Consider the following 11,301-nt stretch of genomic DNA (forward strand, 5'->3'; position numbering starts at 1 on the left):
GAATGAAAGAAAGACATGCATTTAAACAATATATATTTACCCATCAGGCCCTTGAAGTCAGTCAGTGATTTTATAAATTTGACTTTTTAATCTATGCAATCTGATTAAAATACAGATCCTTATTATCACTAAGTAAGATAAGAGGATCTGAGAAAATACCATAAGGGGTCATGTCCAGGTGACCTTTGAAAATGGCCAATCAAATTTCTGCTGGCAAAATTTTGACAGTGACTTTCAGGGGACGAAATAATTTGAAAATCTGTCAGAATTATTTCCGTGTAAATATGATGTAAACATAAAGCTCTATCGTTTGATTTTCTCAGATCCTCTATCAAACAAACAAACCTAAATATGATGACTGATTAATTCTAACCCAGTTTGACTAATTTCCTATGAAAAATAGTCAAATAATGTTCATAAATGTGATTTTCCTATATAAACTAAGGTAAACATGACCCCCTCCCCAGAGGGAAAAATGAGACCCCATGGTTATGTTATTCACAATTTTTGTAAAGGACTCTTAAGACCTTTCCATCTATGCAGAGTCTTTGATTCTTACCAGTTCCAGAATTTCAGAAGAAGATATTTGAAATTTTAGCTTATTTGACCCGTTTTGGCCTCGCCCCTAAGGCCCCTGGGAATCAGTCATGGAAAATTTGATAAGATTCAATGGCAATCACATAGGAATAATTCTGATTACAATTGAAGAATTTCCAATTATAATGACTAAATAATGCTCAAAAATGTGTTTTCCCTATATGAATTACAGTAAACTTAACCCCCTACCAAACCTGAGACCCAAGGGTCATATAATTCACAATTTTCATAAAACACCTTAAGACCTTTCAATCTATGAAATGTATTTGATTCTACCATTTCCAGTATTTAAGAAGAAGATTTTTACAGTTTTAGCCTATTTGGCCCCGCCCCGAGGGGGTTGACCAGGCCCAAGATAGATATAATATTAAAATGTTATCTCAGGCTAATAATTCTCAACAAGTTTGACTCATTTCCTATAAAAATTGAGCACAAAATGCTCATAAATGTGTTTTCTCTATATAAACTATAGTAAACTTTACCCCAGGGTAAACTATAGTAAACTTTACCCCAGGGTAACATTATTCAGAATTTTTGTAAAGGACCTCAAGACCTTTTCATCTATGAAGAGTATGTGATTCTACTATTTCCAGAATTTCAGAGGAAGATTTTATTTTTGAAGTTATAGACTATTTGACCCCGCCCCTAAGGCCCTGGGGGTCAGTCATGAAAAATTGGTTAATAGGATTCTATGGCCATCTCATACTGATAATTCTGACAATATTTGACTCATTTCCTATTACAAATAAACAATTAGGACATTTCTATCTATGAAGAGTATTTAATTCCATCACATCTGTGAGTGGAGAAGTAGATTTTTGAAATATGTCAATTTTACTCCTTTTGGCCCCTCCCATAGCTCACTGGGGGGTGGGGACCATATAATTCACAATTTTGATTGGTTTTATGTCTTAAAAGGTTTGTGCAAAATTTCATTGAAATTGCTTCAGCAGTTTTGGAGAAGAAGTCGAAAATGTAAATTGTTTACGGACATACGACGCACGATGACGGACAAAAGGCGATTAGATTAGGTCACCTTAGACGAAATTTGTCTCAGGTGACCTAAAAAGAAGAATATAATTTGTATAAATTTGACCCCTTGGGAAGGAGGGGCGACCCCCCTGTAGGGGAAATAAGGGTAAATCATTTAAATTGCTACTTTTAATAGATTTCTGCATGAAATGTTTTTTAGTTAGATTATTTTCACGTCCTATTAACAGCCAAGGTTATTTAAGGATGGCCTCCCATGTATGCAGTGTGTAAATAGAGTGTGGGGAAATAGAAGTAACTCTTTTAAATCGTTACTTGTTATAACGATAATATAGAAACTACAATAATGGTTTCTCCCCATAATAGACACTCCCTTGAAAATGGTACTTCCGGTTTATGATGTCATCAGTTTTTGTGTATACCATGTGCTTGTTATGATGGAGAATGAATACAGTCAAGCTGATAAGTGTGTTGGGTTTATGTCGATCACAAACATCATAAATGACGCTACATGGTGTCAGAAGTGTGTGGTAAGACTGGGAGATTCAAACGAAGTGACGAATGTCAAATAATGAACACAAAGTGAAACGGTAAAACCTAACTCCAGATGCATTACAAATATACGATGGCCTCACGTTTGACAACGATGACGACAAAACAGATGTAGACAAAGTGTTGGACAAATTCGAAAAGTTCTGCATTGGACAGACTAATGAGACTTATGAACGTTACCTCTTTAATAACAGGAGTCAGGAACAAGGAGAAACAATAGATGCGTATGTCGCAGCATTAAGGTCCCTTGCAAAGACATGTAACTATGGTGCATTAGAGGAAAGTCTTATCAGAGATCGGATCGTTATGGGGGTTCGGGAAAATGCTACAAGAAAAAAACTCCTGCAGGATCAGTCACTGACATTGCATAGGTGTATTGACATTTGCCGTTCATTTGAAAAATCAGTTCAACACATGAAAGACATTACAAATGAAGAGGTTAAGGTATGCGGAAAGAAAGCAACTGATAACGCTCAACCACAGGACCGTCCGCAAACAAGTAGTGGAAAGAGAAATTCGCAAAAACATATAGTGAATTGTGGCAATTGTGGGTACAATCATGTAAACGAGCGCGAACGGTGCCTGGCATGGCAGAAAACGTGTGCGATCTGCGGAATGCTGAATCATTTTGCAAAGAAATGTAGGTCAAGACCTCGTCAAGGTCAAGGTCAAGTCAAAGACAAAATCAAGGAAATGGACATCCCTGGTCGGAGATTAAAACCAAAGGTATATTACGTGGAGGCTACAAACGAGAGTTCAGATGATGACTTTTGTTTCACAATCGATCGAAAGGAGGTAAACACTATAAAACATGAGGAGATACCGACCAAGCTATATACCATAATTGAAACAAAGGGCATTTTAATTGAATGTCAACTCGACAGCGGATCAAGCGTGAACGCGTTGCCCAAATCTATCTATATGGAAGTCTTTGAGGATCCTCAGTTGGAACACTTAGTAGAGACAGATGTAACTCTTGTCATGTTCAATAACTCTGAAATGTATCCGGTCGGGGCCCGACGAGTTCAAATCATCAACCCAAAAAATGGGAGACGGTATTCGGTCGAGTTTGTAATTGTAGATGGAAAAGTGAAGCCAATTTTAGGTTCCCGCGTTATACAAGCAATGGACTTAATAACAGTGAACACACAAAACCTATACTCGAGGGCTGAGGTTCCAAAGGAGGAAGTTCTACAACTTAAGTCATCCACTCACGTGCCGATCGTCTCCACATCAAATGCCATCATTGCCAGTGGATAAATGAATCACAAGTCACAAGTCAGTTACCATTGACAACGGATTCATCGACTGTGAAAAATGTGTCAAAAGTGAAAGCTGACAGGACAATTTTCGAAGGACTCGGAAAGTTGAGAGGAAAACTGCATCTTGAAGTAGATCCTCATGTTTACACCTTCGAAATTACCTGTGCGCCGGCCCCCCTGTGGCGATAAAGGATGATTTTCGAACTGAACTCAATAGGCTGACCAATATTGGTGTGATTGCACCTGTAAAACACTCCAACAGATGGGATCTCATCAATCGTAGTCGTGAAAAAGTCGAACGGAAAGATTGAGACTTTTGTATTGACCCCAAACCATTAAACCAGGCACTTAAAAGGAATCATTATGCTATGCCAACCATAGAAGACATCCTTCCCGAATTGAACAAAGCACGCATAGTCTCGGTAGTTGATGCGAAAGGACGGGTTTTGGCATGTTGAGTTAGACGAAGAGAGCAGTTATTTGACGACATTTGGAACCCCTTGGGGCCGGTATCGATGGCTCAGAATGCCTTTTGGCATTTCACCTGCCCCAGAGGAATTTCAGCGGAGATTGGACGAGGCACTTGAAGGATTAGAAGGAGTTAAGGCGATACACGATGACATTGTTGTGTTCGGATGTGGTGACACAGATGAAGAAGCAAAGCATGATCACGATCGAAAACTTCAGGCTTTATTTGACAGATGTCGTGATGAGAGCATAAAAATCAACAGAGACAAGTTAAACGTTGCGCCTAAGCACTGTGACGTATTTGGGACATGTGATTTCGGCGAAAGGTCTGGAAATGGATCCGGCTAAAGTGAAAGCCATCACCGAAATGCCCGTTCCGAAAGACAAAGCTGGAGTACAACGCTTGTTAGGCATGATAAACTTTGTGCAAAAGTTTGCACCGCGATTGTCAGAGATGACCACTCCGTTACGTGACCTTTTGAAAAAGGATTCAGAATTTATGTGGGACGCAACTGTTCAAGGCAAGGCTTTTGATGAAATTTTGTTCTGCATGGAGTATAACCAAATTTGGCCAGAAACTTCCTTGGGGGAAGGGGAAGAGGGTTTGTATAATTTTTGACTCTGAACCCTCGTGGGGCAGGAGTGGCGGGGCTCAATAGGGGTAAATTCTATGCAGAATTGTAACCAAATTTGACAAGAAACATCCTGTGGAGAAGAGTAACAAACTTTTTTCTAAATTTTGGCTCTGACCCCATGGAGCAGAAAGAGTGGAGCAAAATAGGGATATGAGAGGGAAAATTCCTTAATGAAAGTTATTTTTTTTGTTTGATTTATTAACGTCCTATTAACAGCTATGGTCATGTAAGGACGGTATGTTGTGGGATTTTTTTTGTTTGTTTGAGTTTTACGGCCCATCGACAAAGAATTATAGACATCTCGGCACTTTTATTTTCGGCACTTTTGAAGAGAGTTCGGCACTTAGTTTTTATTAAACATTATATAGTCTATTGATATACGAAATTAACGATATTTCTCCGTTGTTTACTTAGTTTTCGCGAAATACATCTTTATTGTTTGTTCGTCTTCCTTCCTAAGACTAACGTTACTGGAATAACGGTTTGACCGCCGATACGATATGATTCTTTATTCTTTTAATAGTGTTTTTAAGAATATCTTTATTAGAAGCCATGGTTACAAAAACACTTCTTATTATCAAAAACATGTAGGCTTATCATTAAAATGTCGAAAATTGGACGACAATATGGACACTCGCTATCGTAGATTTTGACATACAGATGCCAGACATAAACAGGTATTGAGAACCTATATGATTGTAGTATGTTATATTTAATATAGTTTTATTTTTTAATTTAAAATATTTTGAGTAATTTTCGATCATTTTTCTGTTATTTCCATGATTAGATAAAAATATGATGTTCCTCAATATATGCTAATATACAGTACCCGAAGGGTGATTCGGGACTTAATCGCGCCGCGAGCGACGCGCTACAATCGAGCGAACTCGCCCGGAACTCGCCCGGAACTCGCTGCGGATCCGCGCAAGCGAGATCGCTCCCGAAGCGTTCCCGCTCCGCAAGCGATTTGATGCTCGCTCCAGCAGCGATCCCGCTGGCAGCGAGATCATCCGCTCCGGTAGCGATCCCGATCCGGCAGCGAGATCATCCGCTCCGGCAGCGATCCCGCTCCGACAGCGATATGATCCGTTTCGGCAGCGATTTGTCTCCAAGCGATCTGTTGCTAGACATTGTCATCGTTTCAGCTTTGACAAACATGCCGCGATGATTACTTAGCATGACACAATCTAAAATTAAATTTGGGACGAGTATAGTTAGCTAACGAACTTACCTTCTTCAACTTGCTCATCGGAAACTATGAAGAAATTGTTTTGAAATATTATGATTTGTTAACACGTGCTTTGTGAATCAATACGATTCAGTATTTAATAAAATATGCTATTGATATTATATACAGTATATGTCCATGTGTTGTCTTTTCAAAATTTGACACTAATTCAATATTTGATATATACGGAGCTATTATTAGAATGTGTCGTATAGTTTCGTCGTTTTTATCAAAATATCCCGTTACTAGCATGGTGGCATACAAATGGTCGTGAAAACAAATTTAAACAATATGCATATGGCCTGTAATTCAAATGTCTTTAACTACATGGTATTTTTTTTACCATCTGAATGATGTTTTCAACAACGTGCGTGTTGTGCTGATTTACGATATGGCCTCTTTTAGTTTATACTCAGAAATAAATGTAGTATTTTATACAGTAGATATTTGTTTAACCAATTAAAATTAATGCCAGATAATTCCTCTCAAAATCCTTATTTTCTTTTACCATGCAACGTTATAGAATGCTTTGCTTCATGTAATTATATGTATACAGTTTACTTATTATGTAAATTGTCTAAGTACGCCATCATTAGTTGGACATACCTAACGTTTGATGGAAATATTATTGGTATGAAGTGTTTTATACGATGCAAATTGTTTGACACTAGAATAAAAATAAAACAATTGACTGGATGTTGTTACTTGTCCTGACATCTTCACTGTGCAATATATATTTATCTGGAAATACCTGAATACGACCAGTGGGGAAACAAAATACGATGTATATGCCTGTTCAATGTAAGAACCAACTTCGCAGATTCCAGCCAAAACGGTAAGTGCCTGTCAAAATCATTTTTGAAGAAAAAAGTGTTTACGATGATGCTTTCAGTCAATTATAAAAATAATCTAATTTATTTGACTTCGCTCAGCGATACACCTATGATACAATGTATATCGTGATGGACGAAATGACCATAAATGTTGAAGTGGGTGCTATTTGACGACTTAGTTATGCTTATTTCTATCGTATGTGTTTTCCAATAAAGTAAACACATTAAACAACTTCTACTTTTCTAAAATACTTCGCCTTTACGATACATTCTTTTTTTAATGCTGATAATCATTTGTCAGAGTGTAGGACCGCTATCTTTGCTGTTACTAGCTAAAACGATGTACATGTATCATGAACCCTGTTTATAGGAAAAGGGCATAGTGATATGTCATGTAGAGAAAAACTATTCTCAAATATCAAAGGAATAGTGCAACGATTTTTTCACTTTGCAATTGTTCACGCTAAAATGAAGTGAGTACTCCTTTCAAGACCTAGACGCAATCACTTAGAGTTATCAGTACATTTTATTTTATTTGAGTGTCACATATCAAAATCACATAAAAACAACAGAGTTTACATCAGAGTACTATTTCAAATCAAAATGTTATGATAATGATATCCAGACAAACTGACTTATGTGACACTAATTTGAAGTAAAAAAGGGGAAAACCACACACATACACAATAATGTCACAACGAGACGAATAAAATAAGTAAAACTGAACACGAGTTGACCGATCGCCAGGTGTAATATAGCCACGCCTCGTGCTCGCAAACGCACGTGTTTCTATTCAATGTCGGAGCAAACATCGTAACTGCCAAATCATGTGCGACTTGATTGACAGCTGGCGATCCGTCAATATGAAGTTAAAACACATGCACTTTTATATAAGGTACATTGTACATGTAATAGCTAGCATGTTTTGTATGAGCGGACTGTAAGTTATGATTATCATCCAGTTCAAAGAAATGAGGATTACAATTAAAAACATAATTATAAAGATCGCTTCTAAAATATCAGTTATTAGTTAACAGTTGTCGTACTCCTAAGATATCCGCCTTTTGGTATCAGAATATATATTGTGGTAACGAGACTTATTTGGTGCGTGACGTAATCGACCCGGCCCGCAGCTCATCACTATCAATATTTGCATACAGCGCTCGACACGCCTACCTGTGATTTTCAAAACCTATTTCATAACCATTATTGGTCAACTTACACTCATATACATATCATGATATACACACTACGTGTATGTCGCATTCGGATGCATTATGCAAGAACAAGACAAAATACAGAAAAAATATCATTACTGTTGATTTATTTATTAATTTAAATTAAGTTGTTTTAACTACTTGTTCGTCGAAATTCGTCGTTCTAAGTAAGATAATAAGAGTTAATCATGTGGATAATTAATATATACATGTATATATATAATTAGGTTTACGAAATTGCTGTGTCCCCTTGGAATACAGGATGAGTAGCAACGTTTAAAATTAAATAATTTCAATTTTTACATGTTATGCGATTACCATTCTTTCTGTAATTCTCATTATTAAAAGGTGATACTTTACTCATTTATGTCCTTGTACAGATACGGATCCAGATACGCCGGAGGAGACGCCATCGGGGATCGTTATTTTGCCGATTTGTTAACTGGAACGTTTTTTTTTTTTTTTTTTTTTTTTTCTTTTTAAATAACTTTGTCTTGAACTATCGTTTCATTATATGCTTTGCAGTTAAAAATGCCAATCAATGAGGGACGAACCGCGATGAACGACCTTACCTGTACATTTTTACCTGGATACGGAGGCTGGCTGAAGATAGAGTATTATGTATATCTAATGGGGATACAACTTTCGTTTAGATTTTTTTAAATTTCTAAAGACAGCTGGAATAAGTAACACATAATTGTTATATCCATCTTACATATATTTTTGATATTTTTACTTCAGTATTTCTCTTTCTCCGTTAAAGTGTACACGGAATGGTTTGGTATATAAAGCTTGCAAAAAGCGCCATTGGATAATATTTAGAATGGACAAAGTATGAGTTCCATAGCAATTATGGTATTAGAGATAATGCGACTTTTTTTAGAACACACCTGAAGCCCCATAAGCTATTGAACCCTGACCTGTGACGTCACGAGGACATCGGGATCGACTCTACAGACTCTAAAGTAGTATATCTCTATGTTCAAAATGTAATTACTTTTTGTGTCCATTATGATATATATTCATTAAAGTGAAATTATTTGAAAGTAGTAGCTATATTCAAAATCTAAAATAAAGAATAAGAATCTGAATCTGATCATCGATTTGTAAGGCACAAATACCCGTGTACATGTCCGATGCATGTTTAATATATTCTCAATCACAGATATAAGTTTGGAATACGCTTGGAAATAGGGATTTCTACCATACATATATTGATGTACCTGTCGTAGATGAATGGCGATCTCTGTGCGATTACCGCATAATTATACACAATAAAATGTACATAATAAGTATACCCGCGTGGTTGGAACTACATATACATATGTGTAATGTACATGTACACGTACACGATTTTTATATTGCTAATCACCAGTATATATGTTTGTCATTTAATTCTACTGTAGTTTGGCGGATCTAATTCTATATAACAAGTTTTGAGAACCGTCATATAACAAATATTTATAATTTATCAGGAGTAGTATTTTTCGACGAATTTGTTTTTTGATGAAATAATTCAGCTTTCATATAATCAGAGACATATAATACAGTACATCCTTAATCTCTGATATAATACAGTTCATCCGACGACTTGTTGATATTTCGCTCAAGTTCATTCATTAATGTATTTACTTGAAAAATAAAACAATACACGGATCAGACGAAAAACATGATGCTGAAGATGTCTATGTCTAATACCAATATTATCAAGTATCGAAATCAGAATATAGCTAATGTCGTGCTGCGTTAATCTCTATACCTGTATACTGCAGTAACTAAAACGCGTGGTCAACCCCGGCTAATTAGGGGGGCTAACCAGATTACGTAAGAAGGATGTTTAGTGACCTGTCACGCTTTGTTGATTAGCACACGTCGCGTGTCAAAATATCAGTCCACAGGTAAGTTAGATGGACCAACATGTAATTGCAGTATAATGTCATATTCGTAAACACTTATAAGTCCTTGGTTTACAGTAACATATACCGTTCGTACATAACATATACAAATGTAACAAGTGTATCAAGCACTGTATGTATTTACTTCAGAAACACCCATGTATGCAATTGTACATGTACAAATAGTCAATATGTTTCTGGTAATTCTGGTTTCTGTTTCTATGTATACAGTATATGAATTTTATACCAGAAACTGCAAAATTATTTTAAAATGGCATGTCGAGAAAGAAAAATGCAAATGTAATGCACAATGTCAGGAATTTAACATTTCTGATAGTTGCTAGATTTCGGATATCCAATTGTGAATTTTGGTCAATATCGATCAGTATGTGATACCAATAATGATAATCTATATGACCAGTAAATGTACTGTTGAAGATTTTTTAAATAACACGTGTCAACATAGCTTAAAAAAGAAAAGAAACACACGTATGTTACAGCTATAAATGAATTATGTATTATATAATTCAAACTCTCTCAAGTTTTTTTTGTTTTTTTTACACCCCCCCCCCTTTCTCCCCCCTTCTGATTTATGTCTATGATATCTGCGTGTATTGAACTATGAAATACATTATGTATATATATATATTTCTTTTCGTTATGTTGGCTCTGTATTGATACAAAAACATGTTCAAATGAATGATTAGATACGACCATCTTTTTCCGAATTCTTCTCCTTTTAAATTACATTATGAAAATTGAATATTCCCGAAGTTTAATAATTTAGTAATTTGTTAAAACACATATTAGATTTCTAGTAAAAAGGTACCGTGCCGTGCATGTATAAAAGTTAACACAAGGCAGAGATATAGATAATTTCATTATTTAAAGATGCTCCACCGCCGATAGAGCATAAATGATATTCATCATTTGAACAATAATTGGTGTTTATTCGTGTATATAATAGTCTAATTAACACAAAAAATGATATAACATAATGTAGTTTGCCTTTGGTGCATGCACATCCAGTACTTCATTCCATATAGGATATAGTGATACGGAATTTTTTCGGGATGCAATTGTTTTTTTTTTAATATTTTTAACCTGAAGTAAAGTTAAAAGCTCAAACTTTTCAATAGTGGTAATGGTGTAAAGTAAGTAAATTTTGTTACTGAAGAAAAATACTAAAACGTCTGCTCCTGTTTTTAATAGTGAAAAAATACCATTTGTCAGCGGTGGAGCATCTTTAAATCTCTGCACAAGGTGATGCCTTTAGACTGCTTATACATGTGTATTTTAGGCTACTGTATAGACCACTACAATCCGCAGGTGTCACAACACTTGACTATTAACCGACTAAATGGGTAATTGGAAGTCGTGGGAAACATCCTGTAGCTTTCGCTGACCACATGGGGTCCATCTCCATCCATACAGGTAAGAGTGACACGTGAGCTGATCCCTTGGTTGTACCTGGAAAACAAAGTACCTGGAAAGTGTCAATCAAACTGATATTACGACCAATCAAAACAATGCCCGCTCAGTCGGTGACTCTGCTGCTAGGGCTTGAATAATATCCAGTTTGATGTCAACACGAAGAAATACTAATGAAAGTACATATACACCT

This window comes from Argopecten irradians, unplaced genomic scaffold (genome assembly GCF_041381155.1).
Source record: "Argopecten irradians isolate NY unplaced genomic scaffold, Ai_NY scaffold_0025, whole genome shotgun sequence".
Lineage (NCBI taxonomy): Eukaryota > Metazoa > Mollusca > Bivalvia > Pectinida > Pectinidae > Argopecten > Argopecten irradians.